Genomic DNA, 22,609 nt, shown 5'->3' with positions numbered 1-22,609 from the left:
TTCAACGATTGCTTGCCACAATGGCAGCAACCTTGTGGGGTGATTGGGGTCTAAAGTGAACTGATAGCGTTTGAAAGAATATATTCTTTCCAACTTTATCAATGACAATAATTTTTGATAGGACTAAGGTGTTAGTTCATTCTTGGATCTCCTAGACCCTGCCCACAAAGGAAAGGAGATAAGGGTTATAATTGAAAATTAGAAAAAAATTTGATTTTTTCAATAATCATGGTTTTAAAAGTGGTATCGGATAGGGGTATGGTCTGTGGTCGATATCAATACTTGTCTGATCTTGTATCGTGGAATGGTTCTAGCAAGGGATAAATCTGTCTAAAATATGATTTTCTAATCAAAATCAAGAGTAAAACCATCCAATCCGCCCAATAAGACTGATTCGTATTGGTATCAATCCATTTTAATAGATCATGTTTATAATTGGTTGTTAAGGCGTATTATTATTATTATTTGGATATACAGGAAATAACATTGCTAAATGTAGCAACTATTATTGATGATGAAGTGCCTCTCTACTGCTTATTTTGATTGCTCAGTGTATTTCATGGGCTCGATGTTGTAGCAGATGCCCCGATCTAGAAGACCCTATCTAGTTTCTATCATGTGTATGAAAATGGCCTTCTTCCCTCGTCTATCACTAGATCGACAATCTCTCTCACTTAGGGTTTCAAAAACCCTAATTTCATAATTCATGAGAGGGAGAGGGGAGGAGGGACTGCTAAAATCGTTAGCCCCGTCCCTCCTCTCTATTTATAGACTAGGTTAGCCACTTATTATGGACGACCTTGTTGAGGCAATTTGAGATTCTCAATCGTCGTATGATTTAGTTTGGTGAATCCCTTTAATGAAAAGTGTCATTGTCAATCTACAAGATGACAAATTTCCTTGTCAATAGCTAGTGTCATTGTTGCTACATCGAAGGGAAGAGGTAATATCCCATTGGGATTATATATGGACTTGTAAAATATTAATAGTTAAGTTAATACCATTGTCTTCCCAAACAATTCACAATATAATCCTGTTAATTGTATATTAATTCCTCCACTAAAATAATATCACATAATGGATTATAGGATATGTAATTATATTATTACAAACCCTAATCAATCAAACATGTCAATGCAAAGATTCGTGTCAATGATTGGACGAAAGCATTTTATTAAATTATTTAATAAAATAATATTAATTTTTAAAACAATTTGCAAACACTTTACAAAAATGTTACCGGATCTAGATTTATGTCCAATCACACATAGACTTTCTTTCTCCTCGATATTTCCTAAAGGGCAATGGATTCTGTGTTGAGCGACTTTTTTCGTTCACGATCAAACACCATGAATTTAGTTACTGATTTATAGTTTGGAAAAGACATCAACTATTGGTAGCCAAAATCCACGATGCATAACCACAACGATAAGGATCTCTCAAGTCAAGGGACAGATCAAATTCTATAAATGAGAATCTTGCTACTTATCAAGTGTCGGAAACACATGCAAGATTCTTGCATGATCCTATACAATGCACACATTGTATGTTCACTCACACCCATGTCTTGAAATCTACATTCTAAAGAACGAACAAGATGCCTACTCATATCCCTAGTCGAGTATGCTTTAGATGAAAACCTAAGGACAACCATAACCCATTAATAATCATGAAAAGTAAATGAAATAAATATAAAATATAAATTCTAAGTTTTATGGACACATATCCAACAACTTGATCGAGCTCCTCTATGGCTAGGGGTGTCAATTGGTCCGGTTTCTTAATCTGCTCCGACCCTAAGGGGTCAGACCAGAACTGCATCATTGAGCCAATCTGCTCCAAACTTGAAATCTAGGATCATTAACTAATGGGTGGGCCGGTTCTGTAATTTACTCTATTAATTAATACAAAACAAGAGCTAATATAGATTAGTTATTTGATTTGTTAAAAAAAAAGTGAAGCATATCTCATGTGATTGAAATTAGTGTCTTATTATAATATTATTAAATATATATAGCATATGTTAAAGAATTTGATGAGTTGATGGAATTTGATGGATATGTTCCAAGGTTTAACTTTGATTTAAAAGTATATCTATGTGGATTCTAAAATTAAATATAGGAATTAAAGAAATTAATTATTTATACTCATGGGGTAATTTAAAAGTGAAGATATTTGAAAAGCCGATGAAGAAGAAGAGAGATGAAAGTTTGTTTTACTAGAGGAATCAGAAATAAATATTTAATAAGAGAATATAGGTAAATATAGGTTAAGTTAGGGTACGGGCTGTAATTTCCAACTTTGGATCCTTTATAGTTATTGTAAAGTTGAAAAAAGGATAAATTACATATCACCCCCTGATGTTTAAATGAAACTCAAATCACCCCCTAGTTTTTGAAAATACTTAAATCACCTCTGTATTAGACCCCAATATGACAAATTAGTCCTTACCATTAGTTTTATGCTGTTAAGTGATGATGTCAGCCAGTTATATAAATTCAAATCCCTAAACTACCATTGACATCAAAACATAGATTTTGAAGGGTAGTATTGTAAATCTAATTCTAATGAATTAGTACAAGGTTAAAATAGTCTATTCACACAAATAACTAATAGCGATTAACACCATTCTCGTAGAGGGGATCGGATGTGTATTTTCAAAAACCAGAGGATGATTTGAGTTTCGCTTGAAAACCAAGGGGTGACGTGTAATTTACCCTTAAAAATAATAAACTCTTATAGCATAAGTGAGGTAGGGAGGTAGGAAGAGAACTAGTGATGGGAAGGGACAGAGATCTAGAAGGGGAAAGATAGAGAATTGAAAGGCATGGGGTTGGAGAGAGATAGAAATCTCTATGGTTAGCTTGAATTAATTATTAAAATTTTCATTTAATATATAATATTTATATTAAATATATAAATATTAGTGCTAAAACTTATTCTTCTCATTTTTGTGTAAAATAAAATAACATAAAAATTAAAAATAGGGCCAAATCTAGCCGTGGGGATCCCAAGCTGGGCCTTGATTCTCCAAAATCCAGCCCATCTTGGCCTGGTTGCACCCTAGCTCTAATGCAAAATACCATAGATCCAGCCTTAGTTAATGTCCATGTGTGTTCATATGTTCTTGGGGTGGGGTGGGGTGGGGTGGGGTGGGGTGGGGGGAGAGAAAATAACAACTTATAATCATAGGGGAAAGAGCGTTGTTGGCCAATGGGATTGTGTGTGCAAGCATCGTCTCCGGACGGTATTTCCTCATTTCCATGGAGGCAGCTCAATACTTTCACACTCTTTTGTGTCTAGATGCAGAGCCATGCGAGCCACACGACTAGTTAGGTTATGAATTTTGATCTTTCAAAAAGTTGAAATAAAGGCTACGTTTGGTTGGAAGGGGAATTAAAGGGATGGGAAGTGAAATTTTCATACTTAATAAAAAAACTTTTGTAATCATTACCCCATGTGACTACATCACTAATACTAAATTATACCATATTTGGTTATTAAATTTCACTTTACGTTGCATACATTTTTCCCTTTGGTTTAAAATGTAAAATAAAAATTACACGTAAAATGTATCATTACTAAATATGGTAAAAATTTAAATAATTTATACAATCACATGACATAATGATTAAATTTTTTTTTTTTTTAAAAGTATGAAAATTTCTTTTCCCTTCTCTTCAATTTCCTTGCAACCAAACAAAGCCAAAATTCTAAGTTCAAAGTTATTAACTTTTAATTTATCCCAATATTATATGTTCTTACTTGAGTGTGTATTAATAAACCCCAACTCTCCCACAGTTAACCCCACAGACCTTGGGGAGGTCCCCAAGGTCTGCTGCGAACATAGAGAAAGAATAACAATATTTGTACCTCAACAGGTCCAAATCTGTCGGTTATTTGTCCAGTATTTTGGACATTAAGTACCAACCACTGTTCCTAAAAGTGACCCAACATTTGTTTGCTAGGTGTGCATAATAGATGCCTCAAATTTTGAAGTCCAAATTAATTCAGACTTTTCTGTTATTGTGATTGTCAACTATCCATTAATAGATTTAGAACCTAATAACAAAGAAAATAGATGGGTTCCAGGTCCTTAGAAACCCATTATTTCTGTTTAATTTTCAGCACTGGAATTTCTTCATCATATATGGTTGATTTCAGACTCTAAACCAAACTCACTAAAGAGTTCCTGAAAGTTCTAAGTCAGAAGCAAGTATAATCTGAAGCCATTGAATATTGAAGAAGAGAGAAGAAATCAAAGACGATGGTAAATATATAAGATCGAGTTTTCCTCCATCCACGGTGAATGAGATTCTTTTCACCGTAGATCAAGAGAGGGCAAAAAAAGTTATTGGGGGGGCATTTTGGGAACTTACAAAAATCCTAGGAGGGATTTGTGAACCCCCCAGGATGGTGGGTGAACCATCCTCTATGGAAGAAAGTTTTCTTACATCGTGGTGAAGGAAAAGTATAGTACATTCATTTAGGGTCTTAAATGCTCTATCCCTGATACCCTCTGCACATCATCTGAATCCCTTGGTCAAGAAATTCTCCTTTAACTGTGGGTGAAGAATAACTGCCTCCTATATATTCATTGCAGTTTCCATACTCGCATCTTTGAATAATTTTCTTTAAAGTTCAACAGCCATTTACCTATGTGACCAGATGATGTGGTAATCTAAGCCATTGGTTAGATTGGATCAGCCATGTGTTAATTCTAAAAGTTTTGGTGGAGAGAAAAAGGTAGAATGAAATAAAATTTTTCTATTTCGAAATGAAACAAGTATATATGAAATGATAAAAAGATTTGCATGCCGTCTGTGTGCAAATTCTTTTGCATGTCCTCTTGCAAAAAGTTTGGGTCACATAATCTCTCTCTCCTCCAAATATCCCTATTATATGTCTGAATTAATACTTAGGCATCATGGAAAACCCTCTCCCATTATGAAATATTTATAAAAAAAATGGTATGGTACGGAGATATATACAACTCTAGAGTGCAATTTCCCACCAATGAGTGGGTGGGTGATCGAATCGTCCTATAAAGCGTTTTATAGAGAGAGAGAGAGAGAGTGTGTGTGTGTGTGTGTGTGTGTGGGGTCTATAGATGGAATGTGAGAGGCATGCACATAAATCTGAACACTGCCATCGTGGGATTCTTTTCCAATTGACATTTATGAAATATCTCTTGTCGGTTGCCACTTGCCAACCACTTTTGTTGTAAATGCATGCATAGACCATGAGTTGGTGGATGAGAAATCATAATTAATCCAGCCACTTTTGCTGTTGGAAATGTAGATTTCGGTTCCTCTGTACTTACCAACAAGTGAACGTACATGTGAGAGCCAACCACTTGTCCATTTTTTGTCATTTATAAGGGGAGGAGGGGTTTCTATGGAAACAAAAATAATGTGTGATTAGCTCTCACATGTACGTGCAAATGATCCATTCTCAGAAATGTATGCATGGGTCATGATTTGACGTGGATGAAAAATCATTATTAATCTAAACAATTGGATCGTATCTACCATATCAGCCCTCCACGTGTGATGTTATATATAGTAGTTGGAAGACAATTGCTAGTGTAGTTGGTATATATGAAAAATGTTCTTTGTGTGTGGGGGGGTGATCGCCCGCCCCCATGAAAGGCGGAAATCCCGCTTCTTGAGGTGCTATCATGAGCACTCTCATTGGCTGCCACACACGTGTGGCGCGCGCTCCTCCACGGAGAATGCTCCTCCTTTATATATAGGGAAAAAGAAAACTACCTAGGCACGTGCGATGTGCTACCCCTATACCCGCATACGTGAGGTGGGTGAAATGATTGCCACACACCCGTGGAACGGTGGGTTTTTTTGGGGAGGTGGTCATTTCGCTCATCCCTATGTCTAGGAGCGAAGGCAACATACAACACACGCCCAAGAAACGTTCTTTTACCCCGAATTAAATAAATTTCTCGGGAATAAGACAAGGAGCGATCAAAAGAAGGTTACCACAAATACTCACCAACCCTTAGGTAAATTCTTGACTTTGAGAATGAATGGTGGTAGATTCGTTCAGCTTTCAAAGGAAAGTCTTGTTGTGATTATATAGGGAATATGGTATTCTATGCAATGATGTACCATGTATGATAATGTGGTACAAGAGGAATCTTAGAAGATGGACAAGTAAGTCTAAGACGACGTACCAACACATATGGGGCCATTGCTTTTGATATTAGGGGAAAGCTTAGTTCATATGTCCCCTCTATCCCTACAATTGTAGGAATTGTCAAATTGTTGCATTTCCAAATTTTTATCCAATGCAACTACTGCACGGTGCAGTACTGCATCGTGCGGCGACTGCAGAGGCCATGTGCATCATGTGGGGCCCGCTGTGCCACATGGTCTCTGTTGTACTGCATCGTGCAATTACAAGAGAGGATAACGATTCCCCCCCCTCCAGAAAAAAAACCTAATGGCTTGTCCCCTCCAAAAAAAAAAAACCTAATGGCTTGTCTAATTGTAGGCCACTGGTTCCCCTTCCCCCCCCCCCATTTTCTTCCTTCTTCTTACTCTTGTTCTCCTACGGGTGTCATTGTATTCTTTGTTCTTTGTTTTTTTTAATGGAATATTCTTTGTTCTTTGTTGAATACATTATGGGGGAGCGTAGGGACCAGATTTTTTATCCGTCCCTGACTGGTGCGGTTCTCTAGTGCCTCTCACAAGAGGAGGGTGGACCTGTTCGTTCATGCTGGTTGTACGTGCGTCATGTGTCCTTAAGAATGTACAAACCTATAGGACTCAACAAACCCATTAAAAGGCAAAGGAACTTCTCTGAGAGCCTTCACAGACCTTACCACTGATGAGGCATAAAACATCCCACCTGTCGGAGGCTGCCACGTGGCCGACCCGACCTCAGTCCGAGAGCAGAGTTGGGCCGAGCAGGAAATTGGGCCGACCCCATCTCCGATAAGTCACCTGACAAAGCCTGAGTGGAGCGAGCTAGCCGGTTGCTGAGGCCGAGATTGTACGGGTCAGCCATAGACTCCTAGCCGAGCTCATGGCCGAGACCAACCTCCCGGGCCGACCTCCATTTCCGACCCCATGGGCCGACCTCGTAGGCCGAGCCCTCCTCCATTGAAGCTCCCATAGCACCCCACCGGGGATCTCCGGGCCACGTCAGCACATCCCGAGAATCACTGGATAAGGACCGAGCCACGATCCTAGCGCATCACGGAATCGCACTCTACATGGACTCTTACCTTAATAAGAGTCCGACCCCGAAAATAACTCTCCACTCCGTTCTACGCGAGAGAACCTTCCGAAAGAAGGACTCCTACCATACTAGGACTCTTCCAACCGTCTCATCTCCTCCTTACTCTATAAATACTCGTGTATGGAGCACTATTCCTCATCCGGCTTTTTATTACGCAGCTTACGCCGTCGCGTTGGAGACCTGACTTGAGCATCGGAGAGTCCTAGGTCGGAGCCACACCGGCCCTCTTGCGCTCATTGCTTGGTTTTTGCAGTTTCATCCACGGCAACCAAGCACCGAGGTTTTCACACGCAACAGATTTGGCGCCGTCTGTGGGAACGACATCAGCAAGCATCGTCATTTCTATCAATTCCCAAAGCAATAATAATGGTGCACACAACGTCAGGGCAGCATGGCTCTACTTCCCGCACGGAGGAGCCGCAACCCGTTGTGCAGCGAGGCGATCACCGCCCCCTGAAGCCTCTCGGCAGGGGATAAACAGAAGACCCCCTAGGGCGGGTGGTGCGCAGCCCATCACGGGCACCATTCCCCCTCCGAGAGTGGGAATGGGGGAGGTACGCTAACCACGGCGCGCTAGCCAGTGCACAGCCGAGCCAAGTTTGGACGGGAACGGCCTACCAAAGCACCGCCACCCTTGCCGGAGAGTTTGGACCCAGAAGCCCCGGTAAATAATCGACAGGTTATGGATTTGCAGCTGCAGATGCTCCACACCAACGAGATGCTGCGCACCTTCATGAAGCAGATGGCCCGAGGAGGGCTGATGGGCTAGCCGCTAGCCGTGGCCCCTCCAGCACCGGTGCGCGCTGAAAGAAACTTGCAGCAAAATGGTGACCGGCGTAGAGCCGAGCAGAGTCGGCCCGCGTCCTCGCACCCGTCTCGTCAGAAGACTACACCTCTGTGCCCCAGCAGAGGCGCTCGGCGGGGTGAACAAGAACATCGCCAAAGCCCACGAACAGGGCAGGAAATCGAACGGGCCAGCTCTGTAGCTAGGAGATCGGTATTTTGTGGACGGATCGGAGAGGACGAACAGCCGAGGAGATTCCGAGAACAAAGGAAAGACCCGGTTGAAAGGCGCGCGCCGAGACAAGGAGAAGGATCGCGCCATACTCCCGGCGTCGAACTCACCTCCCGAGAAGAACAACAGGGGAGCCCCCGAGGTCCAACTTCCAAGAAGAAAAAGAACAAGGAAGGATGGTGAGGACCGAGCTGACCGAATGGCCGACTACAACGGGACGATCGACCCTATCGACCCCGGGCCGAGGAGCCGGTTGGCCGAGCACCCGAGACCGAGCCGAGAAGCGGCTACGAGACTTGGCCGAGCAAGTGGAGGGGTTGAAGAAACAAAGCGACCCGACGCCTTACTCTTTGGTCGGGCGTCACCCTTATCCTCCCGAGATCATGACCGCACCGCTACCAAACGGTTTCAAACCTCCCCCGTTCGACCGATATGACAGGACGACCGACCCGACAGATCACATCAACTACTTTAATGCGATGATGACCATGTACGGGGGAACCGAGATCGTTTCCTGCCGAGCCTTCCCTGCATCCGTCAAGGGTGCGGCGACCTCATGGTTCTCCTGGTTGCCGCCGAATTCCATAAAAAGCTTCGCTCAACTCTACCGAGCCTTTGTCACACGCTTCCAGAGTAGTATAAAACATAAGAAGACAACGGTCAACCTCCTTAGCGTGAAGCAAAGGCCCGACGAGTCGATCCGAGCATTCGTCTCCCGCTTCAATAAGGAATCCTTAGATATTAAGGATTTGGATGAGGCCACGGCCCATACGGCTATGAGCAACGGTTTGGCCAACATGGACCTTATTAAGGACTTGGCCCAGAAGCGGACAAGAAACCTGGCCGAGCTCTTGGAGAGGTGCAACGAGTTCGCAAATATGGCCGAGGTCCTCCAAGCCCGGAAGGGCAATGAAGGAACGACAACAAACGACCGAAGGGAAGACAAAAGGCCAAGGACGGATCGCCTAGCTGACAGGTCGGATCGAGCTCGGAGCCCCGACTACACACCATTGAATGCGTCTCGCAAGGAGATCCTGATGCAAATACAAGATGGGGGGTACATCCGCCGACCCCGACCGATGCAAGCGGGGTCATCTCGGAATCCCAACAAATATTGCCAGTTCCACAAGGACACCGGTCACGACACCAAGATTGTTATCACTGAAAAGAGAAATCGAAGAGCTGATAAAAGCGGGCCACTTGAAGCGATATGTCAAAGGAGGCCGAGAAGATCGTGGAGGTCGACGGCCTGATGACCGAGATCAAAGAAGAGCCGAGCCTAGGGCCGAAAACAGGTGAGTTGAAAGAGACGATGACAAGGTCCGAGCCGATAAGAAGGAGGATGGATCCGGGCTGAGCAATGACAAGGGAGTCCCCATATACACTATCCTCGGAGGGCCCGGGCAAGAGACTACTCGAAAGGCTAAGGCAAACGCGCGCTTTGTCGGAGTGGCCGAGATGCCCGCCAAGAAACTCAAGCCGGCGGTGACGATCTCCTTCACCGGCCGACCTTGAAGGTATAAGTTTACCTCATGACGATGCTTTAGTGGTGCGGTAGAAATTGCGAATGCACTCCGTCCACCGTGTATTGGTCGATACCGGGTGCATCCGTGGACCTTATGTCACTAGAAGCGCATCGACAATTTGGCTTCGGCGACGAAGCGCTCAAGCCCGAAGGCACCTCGCTTCACGGGTTCTCGGGAGCGGCCGCGACCATCAAGGGCTCGATCGACCTACTAGTCACAATTGGGCATGCTCCATGCCAGGCGACGATCCAAGTCAAATTCATGGTGGTAAGGTCGGTAGTGGCTTTCAACGCCATACTCGGCCGTCCTTCATTGACCGCCCTCCAAGCCATCATCTCCCCGACACACTTGAAGATGAAGTTCCCCACCGAGAACGGTGTCGACGAGGTCCGAGGCGATCAGAAGAAAGCACGAGAGTGCTACGCTACTTTCGTCAAGCAAAACAAGGGTAATGTGCGAGGAATGGCCATGTGCGTCGAGCATCTCCCCGAAGATCAGCGGGATGAGCTGATCGAGAGAAGAGGACGACCCGTGGACGACCTCACCCCACTTCATCTCAGCGAAGATGACCCAACCAAGGTGGTCCAGCTCGGATCACTACTAAATGAAGATCAAAGAAGGCGGCTCGGAGTTTTCTTAAAAGCGAACGCCGATGTCTTCGCCTGGTCGGCCGCTGACATGTCGGGCATACCCAGACATATAGCTGAGCACCGACTCCATGTGGATCCGGGTCGAAAACCAATCCGGCAGAAGAGAAGGAACTACGCACTTGATCGATAAAACGCAATCAAAGAAGAGCTGGAGAAGCTTCGCCGATCAGGATTCATTCGAGAAGAGAAATTCCCAACCTGGTTGGCTAACGTCGTCATGGTCCCTAAACCGAATGGGAAGTGGAGAATGTGTGTCGACTACACCGATCTCAACAAGGCTTGCCCAAAAGATGAATACCCACTACCTCGGATTGACCTCTTGATCAACGCCACGGCAGGTCACGAGATGCTGAGCTTCATGGACGCGTACTCCGGCTACAACCAAATCATGATGCATGAGGAGGACGAGTCGTACACGGCCTTCCGAACTGACCAAGAGAATTTCTGCTACAAGGTCATGCCGTTCGGATTGAAGAACGCCAGAGCGACATACCAGCGCCTCGTGAACTATATATTCCGCGGGCAGATCGGAAAGAACGTGGAAGTCTACGTGGAAGACATGTTGGTGAAAAGTTTAAAGGCCGAGCACCACTTGGCCGACCTGGAAGAAGCCTTCGGCGTATTGAGGAAGAACCAGATGAAGCTGAATCCCGCCAAGTGTGCATTCGGCGTAACCTCGGGAAAGTTCCTCGACTTCATGGTCTCTATCAGAGGCATCGAAGCCAATCTGGCAAAAATCAGAGCCATCCAAGAGATGAGTCCTCCAAGGACGATCCGAGAAGTACAGAGGCTAAACGGACGTGTGGCGGCGTTGGCGCGATTCATGTCGAGATCGGGCGACAAGTGCCTACCATTTTTTAAGGCCCTAAAGAATATCCGGAACCCAAAAGACTTTATCCGTCGTCCGAATGCCAGGAATCTTTTGAAGAATCAAGAAATATTTGGAGAACTCCGCCTCTTCTCACCGACCTGAACCAAAAGAGGAGCTTCAAGTCTACTTAGCCGCCACTCCCGTAGCGCTCGGTGCGGTGTTGATCAGGGAAGAGAGTCGAACTCAAAGGCCGATATACTATATCAGCCACGTTCTTGTTGATGCCGAGACAAGGTACTCTGGGTTCGAGAAAGTAGCATTCGCTCTAGTCACGGCTGCAAGGAAACTAAGGCCAATATTCCAAGCTCATCCGATCGCGGTACTGACCGACCAGCCACTCAAGAAGATATTGCACAAACCCGACGTTTCGGGACGGCTGATTTCCTGGGCGGTTGAGCTGAGTGAATACGATATAAGCTATCGACCGAGGACGGCGATAAAAGGACAAGCCCTTGCCGACTTCATTGTCGAATGCACGGGGCCCAAACATGAGGTCGGAGAAGAAAAGACAGTCGAAGAGGTCGGGGCTACTGCTGACCCAATTTGGACCATGAATGTCGATGGCTCAAGCAACTCCGGAGGAAGCGGGGCCGGCCTAATACTTGTAAGCCCCGAAGGGTTTCTGGTCCAATATGCCCTAAGGTTCAAGTTTCCCGCCTCGAACAACGAGGCTGAGTATGAAGCCCTTCTAGCTGGACTTCGAGTCAGCAAAGCTATGGGCATAAAGCGGTTGAAGGTGCGAGGAGACTCCCAACTTGTGGTCAACCAGGTCAACGGAGACTACGAGGCGAAAGATGAAAGGATGATAGCATACCTGGGCCGAGCCCGAGATCTGATCTCCGAGCTCGAGCACTTTGAGATGACTAGAATACCGAGAAAAGAGAATGCCGCGGCTGACTCCTTATCCAGGTTGGCCGAGGCCGACCTCCAATACCTGAGCCGGTCAGTATACATAGAAATATTGGAGAAGCCCTCCTTACAAGAAGAAAGCGTAAAGCACATTGAAGAGGACGGGCCGACCTGGTTGGACCCCATTGTCAACTACTTGGAGAATGACCTGCTCACGGGGAACCGAGACGAAGCAAGGAAGGTCAAGATTCGAGCCTCCAAGTACTCGATGATCGACGGAGTAATCTACAAAAGAGCAATCTCGGCCCCTCTTCTCCGATGTCTGGGACCGAAGGGGGCCGAGTATGCATTAGCCGAGGTGCATGAGGGAATATGCGGGAGTCACATGGGCGGCCGAGCTCTTGCATACAAGATACTTCGGCAAGGATTCTATTGGCCAAGAATGCAAGAAGAGGCCATGAGATACGTGAAGACGTGTGAGAAGTGCCAACTGCTCGCGCCATCCCCAAGCCAACCAGCAACGGTTAACCTCAATGTCGAGCCCAATCCCATTCGCTATGTGGGGAATGGACATTCTCGGAGATTTCACCCCGGCATCGGGAAATAGAAAATACGTAGTAGTAGCGATCAATTACTTCACCAAGTGGGTCGAGGCCGAGCCCCTTGCCACCATCACTGAGAAGAACATGGAGAAATTTTTCCGAGATAAGGTCATCTACCGGTTCGGGCTACCGAAAGTTCTCATCACTGATAATGGCCCGCAATTCAACAACCCGGCCTTCCGAGAGTTCTGCGAGCACTTCCACATTGACTTCCGACCCATCTCGGTAGCTCATCCACAAGCAAATGGACAAGTAGAAGTGTCCAACCGAACATTACTCGCCGGCATTAAGAGAAGGTTGGATGAGGCCAAGGGGAGATGGGTGGAAGAACTCCCAAGCGTCCCTATGGGCATATCGACGATCGTAAGAACTCCAACCGGGAGAGTCCATTTCGCCGCTTATGGGACCGAAGCCCTCGCACCGGTTGAAGTTATGGCCTCATCGCACCGAGTGCTCAACTTCGATGAGAAAACCTATGAAGATGGGCTGAGAGCCAATCTTGACTTCCTCGATGAAGTCCGAGAAAATGCCCTACTCTGGAACGCGGCGTACCAACAGAAGACGGCGAGCTACTATGATTCAAGAGTCAAAGAGCGGCATTTCCGTCAAGGGGACCTTGTTCTCAGAAAACTCAGCGCATCCCAGCCAAGGCAACAAGGAAAATTAGCACCAAATTGGGAAGGCCCGTACATAGTCTCTAAGCAAATTCGCCCTGGCACATATTGCTTGCAGACTCCGGGGGGCAAGAAGGTACCTAGACCTTGGAACTCAGAAAATTTGAAGAAGTTTTTTCAATAATTGAGCATGCTAGTATTCGGCTTCAGTTCCGACATTCGATTCAATAAAGTCTTTTCTCCACCACTTAACGTATTGGTAAGCTCTCAAGTCGAAGTCGTAAGACCGGTCCTCATAGACCAGGCCGACATCAAAGACCGACCCTCGTAGGTCGGCAGCCAAGTCGTAAGACCGGTCCTCATAGACCAGGCCGACATCAAAGACCGACCCTCGTAGGTCGGCAGCCAAGTCGTAAGACCGGTCCTCATAGACCAGGTCGACATCAAAGATCGACCCTCGCAGGTCGGCAGCCAAGTCGTAAAATCGGTCCTCATAGACCTGGCCGACCTCAAAGACTGACCCTCGTAGGTCGGCAGCCAAGTCGTAAGACCTGTCCTCATAGACTTGGCCAACCTCTCAAGGGCCGACATCCCTATTTGGCCGAGCCTAACAAAGTACAAAACTAAGCTAAGGCATTAGGCTCGGCCAGGAAGGATATTCGGCCACGCGTCCGCTTATATGATAGCCTCTCCAATCGGACCGAAGGAAGAGGCGAATTAACCAACCAAAGCGAGGATCACATTGACCTCGGGCGTGGCATGGCCAAAACCGTCGACCACATGAGGCATCGATGAAAAAGAGACGAGTTCCTAAGCTCGGCTAGTGAAACGACTCGGCCGCTTGGCCACAAACAAAACAGAATACGCAAGGAAAAGAATGTTGAGGGCACCGAGTTAAAATACTTAGACAAATTTTGGCAAAAATAAGTTGTTTTATTCATTGTAAGCCGACTGATCGGCACGGTTACAAAATGGGCAGTTCGGCCCCAAAAAAAAAAAAAAAAAAAAGAAAAAGAAAAAGAAAATTTTTACATCTCCGTCTCCTCGACGTGGGACTTGGAGGCGACCTCGGAAGCATCCACGGTACTGGGCTCGATAGCAGGGTCTTGGGGTCCGGCTCCCAGAGGGAAGACGTCGGCCGGAGCAGTGCCTCGAGGGGCGAGAGCTTGGGTGACCTCGGCTCCCTCCTCATCTCCCATCTCCCCGCGAAGGTAGTCGCATCATCATCAAACGGGAGAGATTGAGATCAGGGTACGCCGCTTGATCTCGGCCAAAAGTTCAGCTCGGCCTGCCTCAAAACCCTCGGCGAAGGGTGGCTTCCTCGATCTCATGGCGTATATCGGCGTACTCCTCCGATTGAAGATAGTCGCTGACTGCCGCGCTCTGAGCCGTGGCCAGATCTTCCTTGGCCTTCTCCTTCACCTCGGCGAGCTGAGCCTGCAGAGCCTGGACCTTCTCTCTCTGTCTGGCCACCTCGACCTGAGAGCTCTCTACTTCGGCCTCAGCAGCGGTGAGCTTCTCTTGGGTCTCTCGACGCCTCTGAACGGCATCCTGGGCATCCTGGGCATCCTGATAAGCCTTCTTGCACTGGACATCCAAGGAATAGTTCTCGGTCAGGAGCCGCTCGAAGCAGAGCATGGTCTCCACTGCTTTGGCGAACCCCTATAAAAAAGCATGAGAACAAAAATCAAGACAAATTACCCAGATCATATCTAATTACGAAAGCCGACAAGAAAACTTACCATGTTAAAATCTTGGAATAGGGTGGAGAGGAGCTCGGGGTCGGACAGCGCCTCGAGTTTCTCCTTGTCGGCCGGAAGCCGACCTGCATCAAGCCATTCCTTGGCATGAGCAGCCGACGTCAAAGCCGAGTCCTCCGGGAAGAGGCGCCAGGTCGGCCTCACGGGGACATTGTTGGCCGAAGCCCTCCCCAGGATGTATCGGGAGATGTTGGTGGGAGAAGCCATGGGCGGAAGGCCGCCACTCGTCAGGTTTACCAAGAGCTTTTGACGCTTGATATCTCTCGGCGGGCTCCTCTCGCCTTTTCGGCCTTTCCCCTTCCTCGGAGACTCGGCTGGACCCGTGTTCTTCTCGGCCTCCAGACCAACCACCGCGTCCGACGGTCCCGGCATTACGGCCTTGCCCTTGGAGGCCTTGGAGGACTCGCCCCGGGGTTTCTTCTCTGAATTCTTCTTCTTCCTATATGCGATGGTCTCAGCCCTTAGCCGAGCTGTGTCCATAGGAGGAATATGGCCGACCACTGCAAGAGAAACCGAAAACATAAAAAATAAGTCAGAAAAGGAAAAGAAAACTAAAGTAAAGGGGTCAGCTTCGACTACGAGACAAGCTCGTGAAGGGTTCCTACCAGGGTCATATGCCAACTCAAGAAACCGCTCGTCCCGGCCGGAGGACATCAAAGGGCGGACGCTGAGATCGTGGTCGAGCGAGGTCATCTCGCTTCTCGGTCAGGGGTAGTACCTTATTGACATAGTTGAGGTTCATCTCCTTCCACTCGGTTCGGAGAGGGCTCATTGGGAATAGAAGCAAAGAAAAACGGGGCTTCCAATACTTGTTGAAGGTCGGCGCGCCGACCAAAAATTTGTGGCCGCCTAGAGCCGCACTCTTCCCCGATCGGCGTGCGTATAGTACCACCCTTCTCGAGACTTCTTCAGAAGAAGAGCCGAGAAAAGAGCGCCACGCCGCACTCCTCGGCCCATCTCGCAATAAAGCGTAGAACCCATACACGGCCAGCCAAGAGTTCGGCACCAGCTGACCAGGAGACAGGTGGAAGTGGTCCAAGATCTGGTCCACCAGGCTGAGAACGGGGAGTCGGAACCCATACTTGAAGGGTGTCTCGTACAGAACCACCTCGTCGGGCCTGATGTAGCAGGCCATCTCCCCGGGATTAGGAACTCGGAGCTGAATGTCCTCGGGGATGGCGTAGGTCGTCCTCAGATAGTCGAGGTCGGCCTTATAGATCGTGCTCGGAACAGTGCCGACACTGCTTTCCTCAGGCTCAGGGGCGTCGGTAGACGAGCTGACCGAGCCAACCCCCACCTCGGACGAATCTCCCTCACTTGATTCCTCATCGAATGACGACGACCCGAAGTTCTCGGCCCGGCTCCGCGGCCGTGGATTGGGCCGCGTGGTCAAACTCCATGGGTAACGGGGGCTCGGCCACCTCGGCCTCGACGAAGCTCCACTACATCGGGCTCGCCCGAGGTCGAGCCCAACAAGTCTATGGTGGGAGAGCGAGCGGGAGTTCTCGCTCAAACTCGCCTCCTGCTCACCGCGGCGAGCGCTTCGCCCATAGGACTACTACCAACTGACATACGAGGCGGAGAAGACTTACTGGTTGAAGAAGAGTTGAGCGGGAACGAAACGATGGCCGAGTCGATCACGAACGAAGCAACGGCCGAGTCGATCACGAGCAAGCAAACGACGAGATCTACCGAGTTGACGGATCCAAACTTGCCGAGAAGTCAATAACTTAAAGCAGTGAAGAATGAATAGTTAGGAGTCGCCTATTTATAATCCTTGGGTTTTACTGATCCAACGGCCGACCAGAGCTCAACATGATCCAACGGCCCAGATCAAAGGACGTTTCGAATTCCCGAGCCCGCCATAATGACTTTGCTGACGTGGTACAGACACCCAACCGTCAGATCGTGCAACGTCAAATCCGCAGCAATAAATAATCTCGGCTCAACCGCAAGAATCTTCCGCATGCGACCAGAAACTTCACTCATCAACGCCGAGCCGACCCTCGATGAGTGGGGGCCTATGATGAGGCATAAAACATCCCACCTGTCTGAGGTCGCCACGTGGCCGACCCGACCTCGCCCGAGAGCAGAGTTGGGCCGAGCAGAAATTGGGCCGACCCCATCTCCGATAAGTCACCTGACAAAGCCTGAGTGGAGCGAGCTAGCCGGTGGCTGAGGCCGAGATTGTACGGGTCAGCCATAGACTCCTAGCCGAGCTCATGGCCGAGACCAACCTCCCGGGCCGACCTCCATTGCCGACCCCATGGGCCGACCTCGTAGGCCGAGCCCTCCTCCATTGAAGCTCCCATAGCACCCCACCGGGATCTCCGGCCACGCGCACATCCCGAGAATCGCTCGGATAAGGACCGAGCCACGATCCTAGCGCATCACGGAATCGCACTCTACATGGACTCTTACCTTAATAAGAGTCCGACCCCGAAAATAACTCTCCACTCCGCTCTACGCGAGAGAACCTTCCGAAAGAAGGACTCCTACCATACTAGGACTCTTCCAACCGTCTCATCTCCTCCTTACTCTATAAATACCCAGGTATGGAGCACTATTCCTCATCTGGCTTTTTATTACGCAGTTACGCTGTCGCGTTGGAGACCTGACTTGAGCATCGGAGAGTCCTAGGTCGGAGCCACACCGGCCCTCTTGCGCTCATTGCTTGGTTTTTGCAGGTTCATCCACGGGCGAACCAAGCACCGGAGGTTTTCACACGCAACAACCACCAAGTCTGATTGGGCACATCATTTGCTGCTGATGTTGCCGGGTACACTACCTTCATTAAATTTACATTACTCTCCGTCGTTACAAACTTTCCGATCTCCCGACGAGAAAAAGAGAGAGAAAATATGGGTCGTCACTCATGCCGCAATGACAACAGTGAGGAGGGGACTGTGGTCACCTGAGGAAGATGAGAAACTCATTAATTACATTTCCACTTATGGCCATGGTTGCCGGAGCTCGCTTCCCAGGCTTGCGGTAAAACTAAAATCCGCATCTTCTACGGGGTGCGTTGCCCGTAGCAGCCTGAGGGGCACAGACTGAGCCGCATGCGCAAAGACCGTCTTATCGCTGCCTAAACGTCTTGCCCGAGCAGGGGTAAGGTGGTCATTGTGCATGCGGCCCGGCCCGCACCGCATAGACCGCTAGCTATGGCGCGCAAGCTGCGCCAGACGATCTGAATTGAAAATCTCAAGATAATTGCACAACTTCTCTCTCTGTCTCTCATTAATATCTTTTCTTTTATTGGTGCAGGGTTGCAAAGATGTGGAAAGAGTTGCAGACTAAGATGGATTAATTACCTTAGACCTGACTTAAAACGAGGCAACTTCTCTCTGGAAGAGGTTTCCCTTATCATTAAACTCCATAGAGTTCTTGGTAACAGGTAACCAATTAACCCAAATATACTACTACTTACTACTTACTTACTTAGACTAGTACCTTAATTAATAGAAGTAATTAATTAAACTACGTACGTACAGATGGTCTCAGATAGCCAAGCACTTGCCAGGAAGAACTGATAATGAAGTGAAGAACTTTTGGAACTCAAGCATAAAGAAGAATCTCTTCTCTCATGCTGTTTCTGAACTAGCTGCTGCCACCATTAATCATCCTGCAGATATCTCCAACCATCAATATTATTCAGGTTTCAACCAGACTGAAGCATTATTGCCAATGACTACTACTACTCTCAACCCTAATAATAACTTCCTCATCAATACCCAACAACAACAACAACAACAATATTTTCTTCAACTTCCCAATCCTGAAGAAGTTGATTCTATTGGAATGACACCCACAATGCTGCAGAATGTAACTCCTTATTGTGACCCAATATGGTCGTCTTTCATCAATTATCAACCTTTACAGACTCAGGAGGTGATGCCTGAGATGCCAAAGCTGTGCGAGATGTTGGACATGGACATGGACATGGATGAATGTACTACTGGTTTGTTATCATTATCATCATCATCATCATCTTCTTCTTCTGAAGTTGATCATCACCCAATAACTACTACGGCTAGCCTTCCAATAAGTTTGATATCTGAGTCATCGTCTTATCCATATGTACCAACCCCCAATCAAATGGAATATATTAATGTAGCGACTGCTCTCATGCCATCATCCTCGTCCACTTATGTACCATTATGTGGGCATGCATCTTGGTATGGACCCTAATCTGCAACCTTCTGCAACCTGGTATTATTAGTTATCTACCCCTTACAATGATAAATAATGATATGATTTGTGACAATGATTTTGCTACAAACTCTATTTAACCAATGTTTTCTATATTAGTTATCTTCCCCTTGCAATTTATTCCTCTTTATTTGGATTACAATATTAATACATCAAATCAATTTTCCTTTTCATAGTTGTTTACTTGTTTGACTTCGGTAAGGTGATTTAAAATATTTTTACCGAATCTTTACTCACTACAAGTTATATGAATATAAGATTTCATTTTGGTTCAAGCTCGAAAACAAATTAATTATCTAAACCGATATTAATCTGATATTGAAAAATCAAAAGTGTACCAAACCAAAACCGAAAATCGAAGTTGTTTAACGGTTTGGTTTTGGTCTCTCATTCTCATATTGAAACTGATTCAACCTTACAAAAATCGGGCCGAACTGACCGTTTGATACCCCTATGTTTGGTTTGATGACCGGGGGGGGTGTTCTGCTTCAAGCTCAAATTCATGGAGGCCACTATCACCATCCTAGAAGCCACAAAGACCAACCCAATTGGTGTAGAATGCAGATTGCGGAGAGGTGGGTTTTGTGGTGGCCATGCTTTCTCATCTACGATGGTTACACGGAGGTGGTGATCGGAGGAGACAGAGAGAAGTTAAGGGCAAAAATATAGGAAAAACACTGTTTTGGATAGTTTTGCAATACCTACCTATTTTTTTGGTGGATTAGTTAAAGTAAAAGTTGAGTGATTAATTTTGTTAAGAAACACATTTTTGTGTAATCTTGCAATTTTCCCATATCTTTTCCATAGAGCAATGAGAGGCAAGTGCCATTCTTTTTCCCTTGATTATTTCTTAAGAATAAGTTTGCCTTTGCCTAGAACACCAATGGTGATGTGATGCTATATATGATTAAATTCTAGTTTGATCATCAACTCGGATTCGACTCCTCTCCTTGAAGGAGATCTTCCAATGAGTGCCCAATGAGGCACTAAAAGGTGACATCTGTCATATTCTCATCTAATGGTTAAAATAAATACCCAGTTTTCAGATGAAAAAACCCCAACTTTTGAGAGAACCGACTATACCTATACCCAAACCCGATGGACATGAATTTGTAATCCTCCCATTTTCGGAATTCCCCCCTTTGTTACAATCATCTTCTACGCACTTCTAAAACAACACTTTCGCTCCGATTCCATGAAATATAGCTAATATGTTATTTCAATACTTTGAGAAGCAACAAACAAATCAGGAGAAAATCAAAAGAAACAAAAAGGATACAAAGATGTAAATCATGAAACATTAACTAATTAATCAAGGCATAATTGAAGATCTGAGAACTGAAAAGATTGGTTTAGAGATCAATCCGTTCTTGAGTTCCATTAACTCTCTCTCTTATTGTTATCCATTGTTACCTTCTTATATGTGAATTAAAAGAAGTCGTTGACTCGCTGTTGAGGCGGCTTGGTGGGTATAAGAACACCTCCTTGGGGCTCTTTACATCTGTTGGGGAGACAGACAGAGAGAGAGAGATGAATCCGTCATGAGGTTTCGTGAGGGTAAGAATTCGAGTTGAACAACACTGGAACACTATCCAAATAAGTCCCGGTGGCTGGAAATCGAATCTGGTTCGCGGGTGAGAAGACCCCTCTGACGGTCCTCTACTGTTTAGGGTTTAACAGCTGGTAGTAACTACGGCTCGAATTGATCTTGGAGGATTTCTGGTATAGTCGATTTCTCCCAAGAGTTGGGTTTTTTTTTTTTTTTTTTTTTTTTGGGAGACAGGAGGGGTATCCAACTTTAGGCCGACTAAATCCCCCTGGGCTCGTACATGACCCCCGCTTCATGCACAAATCGGGAGCTTCTGGGCCCTAGGGAGCCAGAGGCGAGTAGCCCCAAGAAATTATGCAACGGCGAAGGTTTGATCACGAGACCTCGCTTCCTGATACAGAAGAGTTGGGTTATTCTCATCTGAAAACTGTATTTTTTTATCCTAACCATTAGATAAGAATATGACAGGTGTCAGCCTTTAGTGTCTCATTGGGAGATCTCCTTCAAGGAGAGGAGTTGGATCCCATTAACTAGGTTGCACGGATCTCCACTCAAACACAAAATTACCTAATACCCTTTTGAAATCAAAATTTTCATTTGATGCTCCTGAGCATTCTCATTGGCTGCCGCACTAGTGCACGGGCCACGCAGCCTAACAGCAATCTCCTGACCCAAGAATAAATAAATAAAGGGAAAATTTCACGTACCTCCCCTGAGATATGACTTACGTACATTTTCACCCGTGAGGTTTGAAAAATTACACGTGCCTCCTCTGCTTTCCAAACTAAGTAACAAAAACACTCAATCCGTTAACTGTACACGTTAGTTGCCAACGGTTGAAAATTTTAAGTCCTATTATGACCAATATACCCTTGATAGGGTAAAATGACACTATTGCACCCATTTCATTCTTTTCTTCTTCTTTACCGTCGAAACCTCCATCATCAGCTCCACCTTCCTTCCACTGTAGCCCTAACCGCTACCCAAACCAGGAAAATAGCTTAGATTCACCAACATCCATCTGCAATCCGACCAAAACCCATTTTCCCCATTTCTGATCTCCATCGCCCAGATTCCATACATCTTCCTCTCTATTTCTTCTTCGCATCTCCATCAACCAAAAATTCCATCATCACTTCGACCTTCCCACTTTCCAAAACCTACTAGCCGAACCCTATCATCTTCTCCATTTCTTTAAATACTCCAAAGCTAGTAGCCGCAACCTCTCATCTCCATTTCCCTTTTGTTATTCTCCACTTTCTAATCCACTGACCGAATACTCTCTTTCCCAAAATCAAACCCATCTGTTACACAAAACCCATTTTTCTTTCTGATTTCTAAATCCCTTCCTGCAAAACTGAGCCCACCGACTAAAATCTTTCCTATTTCTCATTTTGACGCATTATTGAATCATTCATCAGTGTTGGAGATTCCTGCAATTTGAAATTGAATTGGGATTTCCGTATTCATTTTCTTTTCCTTTCCTGGATACTCTGTAAATGCAATTCTACATCAGGCGAGACCCACTTCCATGGCTGCACAGTAAGACCTAAGAAGGAAACAGAAAAGTATCAAGTGATCTGAAAATCTTTGCCAAGTTGTAGCATCAGCAAATGCACTTTACTCTAACAGTGGCCCTAATTCGATGACCCTGTAACAAATTGGACCACCATGGCAGGTGGGAAACGATTTGGGGAAGAT

The sequence above is a fragment of the Telopea speciosissima genome, chromosome 3 (assembly GCF_018873765.1).
Source record: "Telopea speciosissima isolate NSW1024214 ecotype Mountain lineage chromosome 3, Tspe_v1, whole genome shotgun sequence".
In the NCBI taxonomy this organism is placed as follows: domain Eukaryota; kingdom Viridiplantae; phylum Streptophyta; class Magnoliopsida; order Proteales; family Proteaceae; genus Telopea; species Telopea speciosissima.
This window is presented reverse-complemented; position numbering follows the sequence as displayed.